This window comes from Sciurus carolinensis, chromosome 3, assembly GCF_902686445.1.
Source record: "Sciurus carolinensis chromosome 3, mSciCar1.2, whole genome shotgun sequence".
NCBI lineage: Eukaryota > Metazoa > Chordata > Mammalia > Rodentia > Sciuridae > Sciurus > Sciurus carolinensis.
The window spans coordinates 181,480,023-181,500,009 of record NC_062215.1 but is presented as its reverse complement, the minus strand read 5'-3'; the positions used below and the strand labels follow the sequence as shown (position 1 = coordinate 181,500,009).

General features: G+C 55.1%; 1 protein-coding gene across 7 annotated transcripts in view; it reads left to right on the top strand.

Annotated features, from left to right (window-relative positions):
• Hdac4 (histone deacetylase 4) overlaps nt 1-19,987 on the top strand; it is a 255,217-nt gene that overhangs the window by 63,651 nt on the left and 171,579 nt on the right. The gene's annotated exons all lie outside the window — the stretch shown is intronic.

Here is a 19,987-nt window from a genome sequence, read left to right as displayed (position 1 = left end):
GCAAGCTCAGATCTGCTCACCACCAGTGCTGCCCTTCTGGGCTTGAATGCCCTGCTCTGCAGAGCCCTGCACCAGAAGCAGATGGGGACTTCGGCTTCCACCCATGGCTGGGCAGACCGGACTCCAGGTCCTGGGCATGGTGGTTTTCCTCCCATCAAATCATGAGTCTGTGACTTAGCAGGAAGTTTTGTGTTTTCACCTCTCTGCTGGGTCAGAGCCGTGCACCCCAGGGCTGAATGACTGATGGTCCCTGACTGCTCACCCAGCAAGACTTCCTGTGGTTAGTAGGGGTTAATCCCGAACACCTGCTGAACCGTGGCACCTCAGGTGCCTGACCTTCCAGTTACTACCCTTACAGAAAATCTCCTTGACCACAGAGGAATTGCAGCTTAGGAAGGTCCTGGGGAAACGGCCTTGGGCTGCCTGGACCTGCCTGGACCACCCTCCTCCTGCCTCAGGGGAAACCCAAGAGCCTAAGCATGCTCTCAGGGGCCCTGGCTGCCATGCTGGCATTGCAGCTACCGTGCCTGCAGTGTGCTTGGGGTGCCTGACCAACCCCGAGCCCATGGCCTCCCCAAAGAAACTGAGGTGGCCAGGGGTTCGCCCGGGGGCCGGGCATGGAGAACTGTGGGAGGCCTGCCAGCAGGGCCTGGCCTTCAGTGGAGAGCCATCTACTTGGAGTCTTCCTTCCTTGGGTCCCGTGCAGCCCCAGCAGACACAGCTCTGGTGCCTCCTCTCTCTGGTCCTGCGGTGGCCCGTGGGCTGTCACCTTCCTTCACACTTCAAGACCTTCCTCCAGGAGCGGGAAAAGTAAATGTGGGCCAGAAATAGCTCCTACGTGATCGTGGGCTGTGAGGAAGGAGGAGCGGAACTGCACTTGAGTACCAGCCCCACGGACCTCTGCTGCTGGCCCTGGCGTCTGCTGCCCGCGGCTGCGGGCTGGGAGCACTGCTCCCAGTCTGGTTTGGTCGGAGGATCAACAGTGTTGGGTCGTGCTTTGTGAGTGTGAGCCGAGACTCTCGAGGCGATCCTCGTATCGTCTGCCTGTTATGTAATGTGACAACACGGGTATGAAATAGAAACCAGATGTCAGGGCGGAGCGGCAGAACACCCCCCTGCGAGCGCCGGCCACATGGCGCATGCCCTTGGATGTGGCTCTGGAGGACTTCTAGGATCCCCGGGGCCTGGTGGAGGTGGAGTGCCATTTAGTGTGACCCACTGCTCTTTGAACTCCTGCGGGTGTTTGTACTGTGGCCTGTGGGGACTCTCCCTCCAGCAGGCACCTGGCGTCCATGCTCGGCCTCCGTACCCTTCTCGCTGCCTGCAGTGTGTCTCTGAAGGGCTCCAGTCTAAGAACTAAGGATCAGGGGTGTGGGGACACGTGTGGCTTGTGACCTCACTGCCCATGCCAGACCTGAGGAGGGATGGTGGTTCCTGCCGATGGGCCTCCAGAGTCAGCAGACCTGGGGTGTCTGCACTGGCTGGCTTCCCACCTGAGGCCAGGCTGCCTGCACCCCGCCTACTTGAAGGCCAGCACCGGTGTGCGCCTTCTGAGATGTGAGCCACCAAGGAACCTGCACTGTGAGGAGCAGGAGGTGGCCTGGGGTGACCCTGCTGCTGAGCTCTCCAGAGCCCCACGTGAGCACTGCCTCTTCAGGGGAGTCTGTTGCCAAGCCCTTGCCGGCCACCCTGCTGTCCTGGAGCCGCTTGGGCTGGGGAGCCCGCTGGTTCTGCTAGGCTGGAGTGGCCAGCCCTCTTGGGATGATAGCAGCAGCGTGGGCTGCTCTCCAGGGACACCCTGGTGCCGTTTCTCAGGCAGTTGCCAAACCATACCTACATAGCAGGTGCTTCTGTGAGCCCCTTTCACAACGAGGAACAGAGGCCCAAAGAGGGTGAGGCCCTCACCCACCAGGCAGAGTGGCTCCTCCTAGCCCATTGCTCGGTGGCCATGGTTGCCTAGTGTCTGCTGCTGGGGCAGGCTTCAGAAGCAGGTCAGGAACCCTGATGCTGATGAGCTGTGCTGTAGGCTGGACCCCGCACTGACTGGGGTGTGTGCACCAGTGCTCCTGGAGAGGCCCCGAGTGTTTGCACACCCTCGTTCCCTTCTGCTTGCTCTGGGGAAAGGTGTGTCCCATGGTGTTTGTGCAGACCAAGAGTGGTGGTCAGAAAGTTGTCTGAACAAGCAGATGTCTCCTGGAACCCCTCTGCAGAGGCTACACTTCAGCTGCTCAGAAAAGCACGTTTAGGGCCATGGGGTGAGAGGCCTGCACGCAGCAGCACCAGCACGGTCCAGGTGAGCACGTGGTTGCTACAGAGACCACAGAGAGGACACAGAGACCGTAGAGAGGACGCTGGAAAGGGGGTCTTCCTGACCGTGGCTCTCCTAGGACTTGGGCTATCCACCTGCCCTTCAAGGCCCCTTTTGCCCCGTCCCTGTACTGGCCTTGGGCATCAGCAGCAGGCTGCTCTGCAGTGCTTTCTTTCTAAATAATGACCCACAGTTCCCTGGGGGTCCTGGGCAGAGGATGACCAGCATAGGTGGAGCCTGTCCCACCCCTGGGCATTGCCCCCAGAGCTCTGTTCCTGAAGCATTTCATTGTTTCCAAACTCTTGTTTAGCATCCAGGGTGGGCAGAAAGCACAGGACAAAGGGGAAAAGGTCATTGTGGCCTGGAGTGTTGAAGGCCAGTCAATGAATGTGTGGAGGCGGCAGTGCTGCCCATCCTAGCTGAGGCCCTGGTGCCCCTACTGCCCATTCGGCTCTGGGCTCAGGGTGTGGAACTCCATTGGGAAGGTAGAGACCAGGAGGGTCCTGCCTTCTCCGCACTCTGCTGAATGTCCCCATGCATCCTGAAGTCCCTACCAGAAGATCGTTTTGCTGAATTGCTGTGGCCTGACCTGGTGCAGGATGGGTGGGTGGGAAGTGAGCCTGGGGTGGCCCTTAGTTGGCCAGGTAACTGGGGTGGGTCCTGCCTGGGCTTTTACGCTGCTGTCCCCAATCCTTCACCAGTGAACCCCATGGGCTCAGGGCCAGGCTGCTCTGTGCCTGATGTTGAGCAGGTGTCCCACGGCCTGTTCAAGTAAAGAGGATCTCTTCCAGCCTCTGTTTGGCATCTTGACCAGGAAGGGAGGAGACTTCCAGGCTTAGCCCTGGGTCAGATGTCCTTCACGTGTTGCTTATAGCCTCAGCAAATGGAGCATGGCTAGGTTTGAGGGCCACCATCTGCCAAGACTGTGTCCTCAGTTACAGCCACTGACCTGCTGGACCTGCCATCTGGTGTGCTGAATGAGCCCTGGAGTCCCTCAGCTGAACTTTTGCTGCTTCCAAGTTTATGAGAAGGTGGAAACTGATAGTAAAACAAGTGGAAACTGGGTCTGTTCAGAAAGATGACTTTCCAGGAAGGAGATGGAGTCCCTAACTGCACATCCATCAGCACTGTCCAGAAGCAGACCCATGGCGGTGATGGAGTTCTCTGAGATCGTCAGTTGCCAAAAAGTGACTTAAATCTATGGATTCTCACATATTAGATAGGCAGTGTGGCATGCGTGTTCTGAGAGTCTCCTCAGTTGTGGGGACGCCAGGGCATCCTGGCACCTGCAGCACTGGTGGCTCCCACTTCCTCTGTGTTTGCTGCCTGCATGGTGGGCTTGGGTGCTTCAGTTTGTGGCTTGTGAGGGCAGTGCCCTGTTGCTCCTCAGGGAGTTCAGGGGCTGTAGTGGGAGGCGTGTGTGCAGGTCTCCCTGTGCACACACGTGTGTGGTGTGTTTGGACCTGAAGCAATAAGCTTCATTGTGCATCGGTCTAGAGATGACTCGAATGGTGTTTGTCACTAAGTGAAACTGCTGCATGCATGTAAATAATCTGAGACTGATTCAAGACCAAACTCCATTCTTATTCTTTCTATAAATCTGGAAACTTGTAGAGCTTGTTTAACCTTCTTGGAAAAATAGTGTCTTTTTTATGCAAAACTGGAAAGAAAAAAAAAAGGAAGAGTAACATTGGACAGCCCTTCACCCTTCCTTTCTGGGCCTGGCATGGCTGCTACAAAGAAAGGGGCTCTCTGGCTACCCAGCATGCCTTGCATGATGCCTGGAGGGTGTCTTTGCCCTGCAGAGGACTTGGACTCCCCAGCAAAGGAGTTGCAGACCTGCAGGTGCTAGTGGTTCTGGGCTGAGCAGGGCTTGTGAACCAGGCCAAGGAATGGGAGTGTCCCTGGTGCTGCCTGAAGTACAAAGAGGCCGGAGGGCCACCGGCTGCTTGCCACCACACCTGCCACGCGCACATCACTTTCAAGGCCTGGACTGCCAACCCAGAGGACACCGACCACCAAATTGGACAGTGCAACTGTGTTCATGGTACTCAAGCCGATTTAGCATCTCTTCTTATCCCGGGAGCTGCCATGGCTGTGTTTGCAGCACATGAAAGCCATCGAAAAGAGCCAGCTCCGTTGAGCTGCAGGGAAGTGCCGGCCTCCCTGTCTGGCTTGGGCTGGGGCATATAGGCCTTGGGAACCTCACCCTGTGCTCTTCGTAGGGTCGTGTGGGTTGCCACCAAGACCTTGGGATCCAAGGCATTTGCTTTTTCATATGTATGTATTTTTTGCTAACTAGAAAGTATCATACAGAGTTCTGTTTGACAGTAAATGTCTGCAATGTGCTATCCCCAGTCTCTGTTAATAGACTAGTAAAGGTTTCTTGTAGTGTCTGCTCACGTGGCAGAGGGGTGACAGCTTTGTTGAGGGCTTCTGACTCCGGGGGGCCTGGCAAAGGGCACCCTGTCATCTGTGTAGTTTGTTCTTCCATGTGAGCTCCCTTTGCAGGTGAAGAAGTGTATGTGAACTCAGGTGTGGTATGCATGCCTCTGATTCCAGCTACTTGGAGGCTGAGGCAGGACAATCCTGAGTTCAAGGCCAGTCTCAGCAACTTATCAAGACTCTGTCTCAAAATAAAAATTAAAAGGGCTGGGGAAGGAGCTCAGTGGTAGCATACTTGCCTAGCACGTACAGGGTCCTGGGTTCAACCCCCCAGTACTGCAAAAAATTTACAGGGTCTTCAGCAATTCGTTTGTACACTGAGTTTTTAGGCTTTCTTGTGTCTGTTATGTTATACCCTCTGTCCTCATGGGAGCTCAGAGGTAGGCAGGGTTGTTCCGTTAGTCTGCTGTTTGAGATTATTAATAATGCAGGCACTACACACCGTCTCCTGGGATCACTGTGTGTATGATGGGCTCTGTGTTTGCAGGGCTTATCTCATTTAATCTTTGCAACCTGTGATAACAGTACCCGCAGTGGCACACACCGTGAAGTCCAGCTGCGGGCTGGGTGCACTTGCTGCCCTCAACCTCATTCTACACTCGAAGATAAGCTGTGAATCCAAGGTCCACAGCCCCAGGTGGGGAAGCTGAACCTGCACCGTGGTCTGATCCTAGAGTGTCTGCTGGTCCCACAGAGTGTGGCTCCAGAGGCCAGGGACTCACACAAGCTCGGAGACAGGACTGGTCCTGGCTATCTGCAGTGGGGGTCCTTGAGAGACTTCTGGGAATGAGGCCTCCCTGAAAGGCCAGCGAGCTCAGAGGATGGGGCTGCTACACTGCTTTTTAGGGAGGAGCAGGACCTTTAGTTACTATTTGCAATTTACAAATGAGACATTTTTACAAATAACCTGGTTGGCCTTCAAGACTGACTTACATTTTTTACTTGAAACAACATGCTGTTTTTGAACTTTGAGGAAAGGAGCTGAAAATATTACGATGACAAGAGAATTTCAAGAGGAGATCAGAGCTAAACAGCCACAGTTTCTGTTGCATTCATGGCTGCAGGTCACGTGGATGCTGGGTGGGAACATTTCCCTCCACGGTGGATGGCAGTTTCTGCAGAAGAGAGGAAGTAGGGTTTCAGCTGGAGAAGAGAGGCAGAAATGAACATGATAGAGCAGATCAAAGCCGGAAAACCCACTTCCAGTTACCACTCCCTTGGGCTGCCAGGGCCCTGTCCTTTCAGCCATTCCCTGCTTGTCCTTGCTCTCACCCCTGGCCCCAGGAGCCAGGCGCGGGTTGGGCTTTGCCACCACAGCACCTGGGGCCTGAGGCTGGAGTTGGGCTTCCTTGCTACTCGCACACTCTGAATAAACCTTGGGCCACCCTCCTGCACCCTGAATATGCTAGAGTGAGGGCATTTCCCACCTGGGTGTCTGTGATGAGTCCCATGTGTACCGTGTGTAGTACCCAGGCAGTGTCCAGGCCTGTCCCTTCCCTGCCTGAGCCAACTGGGCCCGTCCTTGCAGCAGGCAAGCTATAACCTCCTGCATGGGAAGATCAGAGTCCATGCTTGGACACTCATCATCTCTGACGGGTGACACCCAGTGCAGTGGCTGCTGACCCACCGCTTTCCCCACAGGGTGCTCCTTAAAGGAGCATCTGGGGAAGCGGGAGGCCTGAGCTCTTCGGCAGGGGTGCTGGAGTCGAGGGCTTGGGCTTGTCTGTTTCCACCAGACGTCACTGAATTACTTGGTTCCCTCCACTGTGTAAGTGAGAAGATGGAAGGAGCCCTGGAGCAGCCTGGTGTGGCGTGGGTGTGCCTTCCCTGGGGACACTGCTCCTTCCCACTCTCATGTGGCTGACTGAGTCTCATGCTGAGGAAGACAGTTGTCCTCCCTCCCTGCTCCTGTTTCCTGGCTTGGCAAACCACTAGTTCTAACCCTGTAAGATTTATTTATCACTTTTAGTTTGAATAGACAGATGAATTTGCTGCCAGTTTGCCTTGCCCTTGACCTTGAAGTGAACATGAGGAAACATCCTGGAAACTTGGACTTGATGCTTCCTTTGGCCAACATTAGGTTACCTGCCTGTTCGTCTGGGAAAGCTGTTCTTCATGCAGAGCAGAGTTCTCCGTTTTCAAAGTGAAGCCTGAGGGACGCACAGCTTCCCGTCTCCACTGACTGAGCGCAGTGGCACCCATGTTTCCTAGCTGATTTGGCGAGCTGTCTGTTCACGACCTCATCAGTGGTGGTTTTCCTTGATTAGGGAATTATTCCTGATCCCATGGTGAGGGACACAGAGCCTGGGAGAGATTGGTGGCCTCGCTTGTGTTCATAATCTCCTGGCAGCAGCACAGCAGGGCTTCTGACAGAGACGCATGGTCAGACTGTCCAGTGGTCACACCACAGCCGGTCAGCATTGGATCCTGTCTCCCTCTCAGCAGTTTTCTCCGTGAAGAAACAAATGTAGCAGCAGCAACAGCAGCAGCAGCAGCAGCAGGAGTTGGAGGCCTGTCTGTTCTCACCCATGGGGTGTGCCTGGTCCCAGCTGGCAGCTCCCCAGGCCCACGCCACAGGGCCCATCTGGCAGGAGGAGCGTTCCGCAGTAGTGAGAAACACCTGCCTGCCCTGTGCAGTGCACCAGCAGCCTCGTATGCTCTGACAGTGACCACTACGTGACACACTTCAAAGCGTGGGCAGAGAGGTGATGACCCTTCCTAGGGGTACTGTGGCTGGCAAGTGAAGGAGGGGGTGGGCTGCACCCCAAGGCAATGCCTGCTGCTTGCTGCTTCTGTTGACATTGCACTTTGGAAAGACGTCGTTCCCATCAGATGGGACAGGCGTGTAGGACTGGGTTTTGCTGTCTTGGACCCAGAGGAAGCTCAGAGTGTGTCTTTATAGACTGAGCAGAGGCCCTGGCCCAGGGAGACCTCAAGGGGCCCCTGTGGGCAGACTCCTCTGCAGCCTCTTGGAACGGTGTGGGCACCAGCACACAGCCTGAGCAGAAGGAGCTTCCTGCTGCTCCCTTCCCTTTCCACAGTTGCTGAAAGGACAACAAAAGAAGAGGGGAGTCTGGAAAAGGCCACAAGGACGGTTGTAGGACTTGGTGTCCAGAGCTGCCCCGGAGAGGAAGGTGACTGTGTCCACAGGTGTTTGTACTCCTTTTCCCTGGGAAAGCTCAACCAGCCTCACCCACTTCTGTGGAAGAGTCAAGTGTAGTTGGGAATATATTTTCTGCTCATTTGGAAGAACAGGAACAGACACTGGGATACAAAGACAGCTTTATAAAAAGCAGAGGCCTCTTGCCCTCCCATCCAGAATTCTCTTGAAGATGGACTTGACTGCAGTCCATTGCCCTTCAGGGGAGCAGCTGTTTCACCCTTCACAGGTGGAACTGAATTAGACTTTAATATACAGGACACATCGCTAGTGGCTGCCTGCAGTGCTGCCCTGCAGCTGCCCTAGGCGGAGAGCCTGCAGGGTCTTCACTCACTCACTTGGAGGTCCCGCTGGGATGGACACCGGTGCAGCTCAGCCCTGAGCGGGAGTGCCTCACCAGCAGAGGACTGCGTCCATCCGAGAGTCTGTGCCCTTGTCAGGGCTGTGCAGCAGATGGCAGCTCGGTTCTGTGAGAGAGGGGCGTGCTGGCTGTTCTGGGGTGTCACTGCGAAGAGCAGAAGTGGCTCAGCGGTGTGGATGCACAGCCCCCACTGAGGGTCAGAAGTGGCTCTGGAGCGCAGGAGCAGGGCGCCTTCCTGTGGGCGGTGGGTGTCTTGTCTTCTGCACACCTCCCTGTAGCTCAGTCTCTCCCGTGCTCAGTCAACAGCAGCGTCCCTGTAGGATTTCAGTGGATGTCCCGTTACTGATCAGTCTTCTGTCGCATGCTGGGGAACAGGACAGGAAGCCAGCCAGGGGCTTGGGACCCCACACCAGGTCTAACCTCAGCTCTTCTCGCTCAATGGGTACTCCTTCCTTTCTGTGAACACTGTGGGGATTGCTTAGCCCAACGAGGGAATGTTGGTGGTTGACCTGCCAAACATGATTGCCGCCTGGTGCACGGGGCAGCTTCCCACTGTGCCTCCTTGCACGAGCCTTTCTTCTGCTTTCTGTACCCTAGTGCCCGAGCCATGCAGAGGGACCAGCGTGTCTGCTGGTTCAGATCGTCGGGTAGACAGGAGTGATTTCGTCCTGGCCAGGGCTCCACGCACATCCTGGAACTGAAGTACCTTTGTGTGGCGGTGACCTTCCCGTCATGCTGCTGCACGGGGTCCCAGCGGCCATGCATTCTCAGTACATTGGGAGGGGAGTCATGGTGGCCAGTGCCTCTGCCCCAGTTCTGAGCATGTGAAACAACAGGTGGGATGTAACAGAGAAGGGGTACTTCCTGAAAGTCCGGTTTTAAGGAAAGGGGGTGTTCCTGGGGAAGTGCTCAGGAGAGCCTCAGCGCTGAGGTGTTTGGTTGATTCCGGGCACTCCAGTCGGCCCTGTGGCAAAGCATGAAGCTGCGGTGACCCGTGGCTTCCTGAGTAGCAGTGCCTGCTCAGGTTGGTCACATGCCTGTGACCACCAGGGTTTTGATGGAGCAGAGCCTGGGAGAAGGCTGTGGTGGCATTGGCCTCTGAGGGAGTGGGAGACACTGGATGGAGATCCCCATGGGGTGCATGGCTCAAGTGATGAAGCCAGCATGAGGGCGGGGGCTGCTGGGACTGCAGAATGTCACGGCGTGTGCACACTTGAACGTCAGGCTGCCCAGGGCCTCCTGGACCCAGAGCCGGTAGCATGTGGGTCTCCACCGTGCATCAGGTTTGAGGCATCTTCTCTCTTCTCCCTGGGATGCCCAGGGGCCTGCCAGCCTCCGATGTCTTCCGGGCAGCCCGGGTGACGTCTGTCTGTCTGCTGCAGGAATGAATGCCCTGGCAGCCCATCTCTGAGATGCTTTCATCCAGAAATTTGGTTGGGGGGTTATTTGGTTTGTTTTTTCTTGTTTTAGTCTGTTAAAGTTTTGTTTGGGAAACACACACAACCCATCATGTTTGGGTGATTGACATGCTTGCTGAGATGACACCAGGTGGCTCTCCCCTTTGCAGCTACTTCCTGTCTTTCCTCAGCATCTTCTCATGCCTACCTTGGGTGTAGTGTGGACAGAAGTGCCAAGCAGGGCAGCGTACTTGTGACTGACTGGATATACCCTCCTTGAGTTTGAAGAGTACCTTTGTGCCTGGACACTTGGCTCTCACTTTCTGTTTCTCTGTTTTAAAAAGCTCGAACATGGTGGGCCCAGTCCTTCTGGGCTTTTGTGTTTGTGGCCCCTGGAGGGGCTGTCGGAGGAGCTGCTGATGTGGTGGGCTGCGCCGCCTGTTGGAGGCATCCGGGCAGGAGCTCCTGCAGCAGTAGGTGACTTGCTGGCACTGCTCGGGCCACCTGTCACAGTTGCCCTCGCCTTTGCCTGCCAAGGCCTGTTCTTTCTTAAGGATTCCGCAACCTGGCGAGGTTCCACAGTGGCTCAGGCCACATACCAAGTGACCTGCAGAGCCCAGCTGGAACGCCACACCTGCCTCAGCCCTGTGCTGACAACAGCTCTGGTTCCCATCCTGAGTAGGGCCTTTGGAGCTGACTCTGTGGCCTCCAGGACGGGTGGGCTCCTTGGGAAGTGGAGGCCACGCCCACTACTGCTGGTGTGAAGGTTGGGGGCTCCAGCGATCCCCCTTGTCCTGTGCTTAGCCACTGTTTCCATCCGAGCTTACACAGAGAAACTCAGTGGGTCCAGAGGGCACTGAGTCCCCTCATCTTGGTGTCCAGATGCTTCCCCATGTCCCTGACTGGCCCTGAGCAAGGTCACAGTCTAGCCCTTACAGTAAGTAGTATTAAGTCCAATTCCTGTTTTCTCTTTAACATAAAAATGAAAGGCAATGGGCATTTTGATGTTTTGATTTTCTTGTGCCCTGGGAGCATTTTCTGGAAGCCATTTCCATCTCCTTTCATTTCTGTGGCAGGAATAATCAGATATTGAATGTCAAGAAACTAGAGCCACTGGTTCCAGCATTGTCTGCCTCAGAAAGTCCTGGGGAGTGGGTATGGTCACTAGTCCAGCGCTGCCTAAATTAATCTGTTACTAGGACCTGCCCTCCGGCCAGGCTGAGGGGAAGACTGAGTCCCAGGACCCTTGGCCACATGGCCACACAGCTCCCGTGCCTTTATCCCTTTGCAAGGGCCCTTTGGGCAGTACTGCCTTGGTTTATTACTTTGTGACTTAGCCTCAAGGAAGAGGAATAGAAATGATCAGACAAATGCAAAGCTGTTTTTTTTTTTTTTTTTTAAAGCAGTTTCTCTTAAATGCCAGCCAGCATTGTGACCCTGATCTGCAAGGCCCTGACACAGTTGAGGCCACAAGAAATGTCATGGGGTGACCTTTGGAATCAAGGCTTTGCTGCGCAGCCGGCTGCCTGCATCTAAAAGAAGTAAGACTGTAGTCCATCAAACGAGAAGGACTGGAGAAGCGGCCGGTGCGGGGCCTGCGGGACAGTGTTGTGCTGTGTCCACACTGCTGCCAGGCAGGACTGCCTGGTGGAAGGTGGACTCGTTCACGGCCAGGCTGCGGCAGGCGTGGGACTGGCGCGCCTGCTGTGCGCACACGCACGTGTGTGGTTTAAGGTACTGGCTTTCCAACTGTCGGCACAGCTGCCGGTCAGTCTGCACAGGCCTGTTCAGGTTCAGCCCATTTCCTTCTGGACAGTCTTGGTTAGTCCTCAAGCTTCTGGGGGCTTGTGGTCCTCATCTGCAAAATGGGGCCTTGCGTCTTTAGATCTGTACAGCCTTCGTGGTGTTAAGAGTCACCTGTAGGCAACCTCACCGCCAGTCGTGGCGGACTGTTGGCCCTGACCTTGGGGAGGGTGGGAACCACAGCGCCCTGCTAGAAGCTTCTGCAAGGGAAGTGTATGTCCAGTGGAGTCCAGGAGGGTAAATGGCCTGGGAAAGTGCTGCTTGGTGAGGAGCTGGTCACAGAGGTGGGAAGACGGTGGCCATGGAAGAAGTACCAGCACCTGCTTCCTGGGGTGTGTGGAGTCTCGGGAGCCATTGGTTCTGCTGTCGGTGGTTCTGGTGGGACGTCTTATTTCAGAAATAAAGTTCAGCAACATGGATACCAAGCCTTTGGGAAACAGGAAGCGGGGGAGGCCAGTCAGGAAGGCAGGGCAACCGTTGAGCCAGTTGCAGCCCACCGATTCCCCCGGGATCGTCACGCAGCACGGTTCATTTTAGGGCATTTAAAAAGAATGCCAGCCTGTGAGGGTGGGGAAACCTCTCAGAACCCCCCATCCAGGCACCCTGAGTTCCCCGCCGAGCCTTCTAGCGTATTTCTTTCAGCCCTGCCTTGGGCTGGCCTTGTTGCCACACAGCTGTCTTCCTCCAAGATGGAGCCCCAGCCAGCTTGCCCTGGTCACCCCTCGGCAAGTGGGAGGGAGAAGGCTTCTCGGGGGCGTGGGCTGCCTGGCCCTGCTGAGCGCTGTTCTCCTTCCTCTGCTCCCCTTGAGTGAGAACAGGCCTGGCGGACAGTGCTGCAGCTGTTTGCCCCTTCACCTGCATCGCCAGCATGACCTCCCGTGACCCTGGGAGGGCCACATCACGTCCCACAGGCTCGGGGAGCCAGGCTCCTGCCAAGGCGGCAGCTTCCCTACCTCCAGCTCCTGCTGCCCCAGCACTGTCCTCACCTGGCCCCCCAGGCAGACTCTGGGGCTCCCCGCTAGGGCCCCCCGCTTCCTGGAGGAGAGAGCCAGGGCCCTGCTTTGGGGGGACTTGGCTTTTCTCCACCCTCCATTCTCGGTGGGTTTCCCAAACATAGTAGTTCTCTCCACTCTTTTTCTGTCCCCAGTGCCACCATCACCTCTCCCCTATAAGTTTGAGTGGACGCCAGCCTGCCCACAGCTTCCAGAAGCCCTGTCCCCATGATGGGCAGGCCTTATGTGGTCCCTCTGGATGCTCCCCTTCTGGTGAAGGTGGTCCTCCCCAGCCCTGCCCAGTGGCAGTCTGCCAGCTGCACTTGGACTTTCCTCAGAGTGACCTGGACCCCCGTTGCGGTGTGCGTGTTGAAGCCAGAGTTGGGCTTGTGTCAGAGGCTCTTCTGAGGACAGGCTGAGGGCTGGGTTGGTGTGCGTGGCCTGGCCTTCCTAGACACGTATGGTCGATTTTCATTTCTTTTTTCCTTGCTGCAAGCAGATGATTGGAAGTCTTCCACTGGGTTTGTGTAGCGTCTCAGCCTGTGCTTAGCAAATCCCTGCTGCATGTATTTTCCTACTGAAGAGGTTTCTTCAGGGAGGAAGCAGCCAGCGCTGCTGCCTTCTAGTTACTCAGCCACACTCTTGGGCCTGTCTCTGGAGGGCTCATGCGTGTGTCCAGGCCGCACATGCCAGCTTCTCAGTGTGGGGTGTGGGTGACCTGAAGGGCAGGGAAGAGGGCGGGCTGGGCCGCAGTGGCTGCATTGTACTAGGGAGGTACCCCTAGACAGGGCATGGCCATGCTGGGCCCTGGACGTCTCCTCTGTGCTGTGTCTCTCCTGGTTACTGACCCCTCAGCCCCTCAGTGTAGTGAGCACCTGACCTTTATGTGGTGGGACTGGCTTTCTTTGCTGTCTGCCTTCATTAGATCCTGGCCCTGCTGAGGTGGGTTTCTCCCCCTTTGCACAGAGTTAGGTGCTTCTGAAATGGGATTTTCTGAAACACCAGCTTTTTTACAAGATGTTTAAAATTCTTCACCCAGAAGCTGGGCAGGGGCGCTGGTCCCAGCTAAGCCTCTGGTGGAAGCTCGTAGAATTCAGAAGGCAATTACATGTCAATGCTCTGGGAAGCCCCAGCGTGGGGAGGCCAGCTGGGCTCTGTCTAAAATGACCTTTCAGCTTATTGTTTCAGAGAGTTTCAGGGAATCGACATTCACAGACCTCCTGGGCCCGCACCAGGCTCTCTGGGAAAAGCCGTTCTGAGGACTGGCTGGGCTGGAGCAGGTGCCTGGAAAAGAGCTGCTTCCAGGTGCGGCTGAGCTTGGGGCCAGGGGAGGCTCTGGGCTCTGGGCTCTGGACTCTGGGCTCTGGCAGCTGGCCAGACTCAAACCTGCAGGCCAATTCTATAAGGACATTCAGTGGCATTATTTTAAAAAAAGTAAAAACATATCTAATGGAGTTTACTATTCATCACTTGGAAGAAAACTTAAAAGCATCCTTGTTCCCACTGAAGGACCTGAACAGAGTTTTGCCATGGGTACTGCTGGGTGCCTTTTCCCCACACAGCTTTTGGTCCCTTGCAGTTTCTTTCGGTTTATATAACAGGGGCAGTCTTTCAAATGTTGAGAAAGATGGCCTCCTGGCCCGTAGTAGCTCACGTCCATCCTGCCCCCACTTCCAAACACAGAAAGAAGAACAGATGAAGTGCTCCACTGGCCCAGTGACGGTGGACATCTGGGGTGTTCCTGAAGCACACCTTGTCAGCCTCACCCCGGATTCTGACTTGAGTGCCAGGGGATACTCTTCTGGAATCAAGATGTACCTTTTAAGTATGGGTTGGTGGTCTCTTCTTTCCAGACCCCAAGTGCCTGCCTGCTGTGGTCCTTGGTTCTGCGGGGTGGCTCGGTCACTGCCGTGTGCCCCTTAGGTTCCTTTGGCTTCAGGCTTGGGGTGGCAGTGTTTACTGGATTGCCGTTCTCGCTGCAGGAGCTCTGGAAGGCCTTGCGTCATCCGTCCACCAAACAACAGATGCTGGACCCATAGAGCAGCCAGCTGGAGCACTTGTTTACTGCCTGGCCCAGCGGGTGGGGGAGCTCTAGGCCTTTTGACGGGACCCCAGCAGGGCAGTGGTCTTGGAGTGCCTGTACCCCAGCAGAACACCTGGCTGCCGGGGCACCCCCTGCTCCTGACGGGTGCCCTTTCATACTGCCATGGTGGGAGCTCTGCCATGGAGCACATAGCGCCCGTCACTTGCTCGAGTGGGCCTGTGCCCGGCTGGCAGTGTCCTACCCAGGGACCCACTGCCAGGCTGCAGACAAAGGGCTGAGCACTGAGAAGCAGACTCTTCAGAACAAAGGCTTGTTCTCAGGAGAGTGTACCCCATGCCAGGGCAGGCAGTGCTCTGTGGGCTCCTTAGATCGTCACCCCTTCATCTATAAGAAGCTGCTGGACGTTTGTAATCTCCCTTAAGATCTTGAAAATGCACAGAATTGGAGAACAAAACAGAAAGCACCCCACATATAGCTGTAGTGCTCCCTGCTGCCAGCTAGGGTTTCGAAGTAGAAATTAACCTAAATTAGGAAGATGATTGTTCCTGTGTTAATTGCAGGTTGTCTTCTGAAGCTGTTTTCATCCTCCTGGCCCAGCAGCAGGCTGGCTGTGGCCCTTCCTTGGGTTAGTGCACGTTGGCACCCCGAAGGCCTAAATTCCAGAAAGTGGGGGTTAGGCTTGGTAGTTTCCCAAGCCATTAGTTTTTAGGTGACCTGATGCTGTTTCTTCCTAAAATCCCACTCCTGGCTTCTCAGGGCCCTGCAGCCCCCACTCCCACCTGGCCGGCTCTTCAGCACAGGGTACATAAGCAAACAGTGTCTGTTTTCAGCATGCTGGTTGGTGTCACAACTGTGTGACTTGCTCACTGGTGGCAAGGCTGTCCCGGGCCCTGCACGGGCTTAGCAAGCAAGAATGACTCGCAGGACCTTTTCGTGCTGGGATTCTTGGTTTTGGTTTTCTTGTGACTCTGCGGCCCTTGACCTAGGTGTCACGTCACTGTGTTCACATGCTGGACCAGGACCCCGGGGGTGTGTGTGGGGCTTCTTGGGTGGGAACTTGGGTTTCTGTGTGAAGGCCCTCCAGGAAGTGTGGCCCCTGGATGGAGGCGGCAGCCCCTTCCCAAGGCCTTCTCCCTTCAATCTTCAATTTCCACGCTGCAGCATCACGTGTTTTGTCTGTGCTGATGGGATAAAGCTTCTCAGGTGGACATCAGCCCTGGACACTCCTGTGAGGGTGAAGAGGCATCCCAGTGCCCCTGCATGGGATTGAGTTCGTGGTGTGGACCAGGATGCACTTGGTGCACACGCGGTCCTGCCTTCTTCCTGCAGCTCCACCTGCTGGTCTGCTCGTCTGGAGGATCATGTCCCAGTCCCGTCCCCCAAACCTCCCTCTCGAGGCACTTGAAGGTCCCAGGACCTTCCGTTTACCATGGCTCCCTCCCCTAAACACATACAGGAAAGTGTCTTTGGCGATGAAAACAAATGTGTATTGCTGCTGGTTGTCTGTACCATTGCCGCTGGGTGTACCCATAACGCAGCCTTTTGGGGGACTCCTTTTTCTTCCTAGGAAAGGAATCAACTGAAGACTGGCAACCACATAAGAGTCTGATAATATGGGAAATACTAACTCGTCTTTGGAAAAGAAGGAATGGAGTTCAATATAGTGAAAATCGTCGGTACATTTTAGGTTTAAATTAAGAGAGTTGAATGAATTTTTCCTGGTTGACATCAGGGGTTGGGGATGTCTGATAAGGTGCACGTGTGTAGCTTTTGGTGGCTTCCTGTTTGGAGTTTTCTTTTCCATAGTAGATAGGGTTCAGTTTATTCGCTCCTTTGCCTGAATCTCAAGTGGTGAATGAAGATTTTGATGCTTTTTTAAAATTTAGGAAGTGGCTACCTCTTCACAGGATGTCATTGGAGGTGCTAATGGCGCAGACTTGATGCAGGCTGTGTTCTGTGTTCAGAGTGAGGGGCCGAGGCAGGTTAGGTGGTGGGAGGCCTGGGTGGGAGTCCTGTAGCCCTGGAGCCGGGGCCACGGGAACACCACCTTGCTCTTGCCTGCTGCCTGGGTTCCCACCACCCAAGACAGAATGTGTCGAGGAGAGGTTCTCGTCCTTTGTTGCTGGCACAGGAAGGGTGCGGCCAGAGAAGCAGCAGCTGGGAGGACGTCGGCACCACTGGCGAAGCCGGCCAGTCGGAGGCTCAGGTGCCCTGTGCTTGCACTGTGTAGTGTCAGACAAGGATGTCACTCTCGATTTCCTCAGTCACGCCTCAGTGGAGCCAAGGCACAAAGTGTTTCTTTTGTGATTCATGCTTTTTGTATTTTATTGAAAAACAAAACAACAGCCACAACACCTTCCCAGACTCCAGGCTGTGAAGATAGCCCGGTGTTTTCTCTTAAAGCTTTTGAAGTTCTGACTTTGCATTTGCGGAGGTTTGATTCTTGTGTGTTGAGCAGGGTAAGGATCTCTTCCACTCTCCTTTCCCATTTATATCTAAGTGGTCTGAAGCTTAGCTTTGCCCAGGGCAGCGCTGCCAGCTCCACCTGTCTGGGCCCTGTCTGTACAGGATCCTGACCCTGGCCGTGGGGCACTGTCCCCATTACCGACCCCAGCCTGGGCCTCACCATCCAGTGAAGGCCCAGCTCCTCCTGCAGAGACAGTTTCCCTTACAGAGCTGCCGTGGAAATGTCCCTGGATCTGCCTTGACTGTCGGGGCCTCTGGGGCTAATGGGCACCCCCAGTGTGTGTGGCCTGTCTTCCTGTAGATGAGGGTTCCTGTGATGTCTTCCTGTGGATCTTTGGTCTTCTCCATTGCGGAACATACACATCCCATGTTAGATTCCTTCTTTGACAGACTGTAGTTCGTCTCTGTTTTTCTGGTGTAGTCTCTGTTTTTCTGGTGTAGACGAGAACTTAATTTTAGATGAAGTGTTCTTGCATTAGTTGATGGAGGGTCAGTGGTTTTGTGTGTAGTTTTCACATCTGATCACCTCACTGTTCTGGGCTTTGTTCAGAACACGTTGCTGCGCTTTCTCCAGGGATGCCAAGGTCAAGGCTGTTGGTGATGGTGGTCACAGTGCGGCCTTTCCCTGTCCCTGGCCAACTTGGCTCTGAGCAGTGGCAGAGACTGGTCTCCTTGTCCTGGTGCAGGTGAGTGTGGCGCAGAGCCCGGGACCTGCTAGAGCAGGTCTACTCCAGTGCGTATGGTGCATCCCTTCTCAGTTTTTCCCATCCACCCCTTTTAAACCAATAGGAGTGAAAGCTGCAATTCCAATTTTTCCCGTATTTTCTTTGGGTGCATTACAGTTGTCCATAGGCTGGGTTTGTTGTTGCAGGTTTGTACATGCACACAACATAGAGTATGATTTGGCCATGGTCACGCTCCAGTGTCCCCCCTTCCCTCTGCTCCTCCCACCCCTGGTCCCTTTCCTCTACTGTCTTCCTTTGATTTTCGTGAGAACTCCCGGCCCTTTTTCCGTTTTCTTCTCCAGCTTTCGGGTACGAGAGCCTTGACATTCTGATTTGGCTCATACCTTCTGATCATTTTTTTGTGTGTGTTTTTGTGGTGCTGGGGATTGAAGCCAGGGGCACTCTGCCTCTGAGCTGCGTCCACAGCCCTTTGTATTTTTTGTCTTGAGGCAGCGTCTTGCTACGTTTCCCAGGCTGGTCTTGAACTTGCAGGCTCCTGCCTCTGCCTTCTCAGCGCTGGATCACAGGTGTGCACCTCGCCTGGCTTCTCCTGTCATTTTTTAATGTGCTGAGTCCTACCTACAGCCTACCACTGCCAGCCTCCCTCCCTGTGGTGCCAGGTTGTGGATGGCGATTCCTACTGGGTTGGGTTGGGTTTGATTCCTACTGGGTTGGGTTGGGTTTGGTTTGTGGTGCTTCAGGGGTTTCATGTATACTCTTGAATTGTGGTGGCCAGTAATTTTTCTTTTTGGTATCAGTTTTTTCAAACTTTTTGAAAGAGTTTGATATTAGAATTATTTATTTCTTGATCATGTAGAGAAATCAAGGTCTAAGCAGATTTGGAACTCATGCTTCCTTGGTGATTGGATTTTTAACTGCCCAGGGTCTTGAGTAGTTACTGATGGGCTGCCTTTCAAGGTATTTTATGACTTTGCTCTTTTATTTAAATGTTATGTTTCATAGTCATGTGGTTGGTTATAGTATTTCCTTTCTTTTTAACCCCCTGCTGGCTTTGTGGTTGTGTACCCTCTTTCACTCCCAATATCATTTACCCTTCTTGTCTGTGTCATTGGTTTTGTGAGAATCAATTGTTAACTGCACTGCTTATTTGGTTATATGTTTGCCCCCTGCCCCTCCCTCCCTCTCCCCTCCCTCCTCCCTCCCTGTCCTCCCTCCTCCATCTCCCCTCCCTCCTCCCTCCCTCTCCCCTCCCCCTCCTTCCTCCCTCCCTATCCTCCCTCCTCCCTCCTCCCTTCCTGTCCTTCCTTCTCCCTCCCTCCTCCTCCTCTGTCCTCCCTTGCAGTGCTCTGGTGCCCTTTTCTAGCTTCTGGGGCTGGGTGTGCACCTCATGATAACCTGGCCTCTCCTGCTGGGAGCTCCCGGTCTGGCAGGGCGTGCATGACTGGTGCTGGCCGCGAGCATTTGCATTTTCGTGTTGGGTGTTTGAAGGTCACATTGGTAGTACACACCTTTGACGTGGTGGAGGAGGTCCAATGACCCATAACCCCAGTTTCTGCCGGAGAGCGTCAGCCAGATCCTAAATATAGGGCATCCCACAGCATCCCAGCCAGGACTCCGCAGGGTTTCCAAGGTTGTCACAGACAAGACAGGTCTGAGAAACTGTTGCAGCCACAGAGTCTTGGTGACTGACTGTGCCATGTGGGGTCCTGGATGCTGTCCTGGGCACCCTCCTGGGTGGGTGGGCAGGCCTTGGTACCCACGGGTCAGCACTGACTGAGCCCTGACGAGTGTGCAGTCCCCCAGGCTAGGGAAGCGCAGCGCCTGCGGGCTCTGTGCACTCGGGCTCCGGGCCAGGCCTCACTCTGCTGCCCGCCCATTTGCTTGTCCCTCCTGACTTGTCTTATGCCCTTGGCCTTCCCAGATCGCTTTCTCCCTTCCTGATCCGTGTCTTGTAGGTGCCTGAGCAGATGTTTTGATGAGAAGATCGTTGGCTTGTTTCATCTGAAGGATGCGTGTTTCAAGGCGGTCTTTCCTTGTCTCCCCCTGGTGCTCCTCAGGCTCTCCCTTGCCTCTGGGCCCCTCTGCCTGCCAGGCGGCCTTCCTTCTGTGTGGCGCCTCGTCCTAGCTGACTGCGTGTGGCATCACGGCTTGCGCAGGGATTTGGGGCGTGGGTTGCTCCAACTCATCACTTCGAGCGCTCTTGGCCAGCGCTCTTGGCCAGCGCTCTTGGCCAGCGTTCCCTCAAGACGACGCCTTGTCTCCACTCGCGCCTTCTGGGCTGCAGGCGGAGGCCTGGCCTGCTGGCTCAGCCCTCTTCAGTTGCTC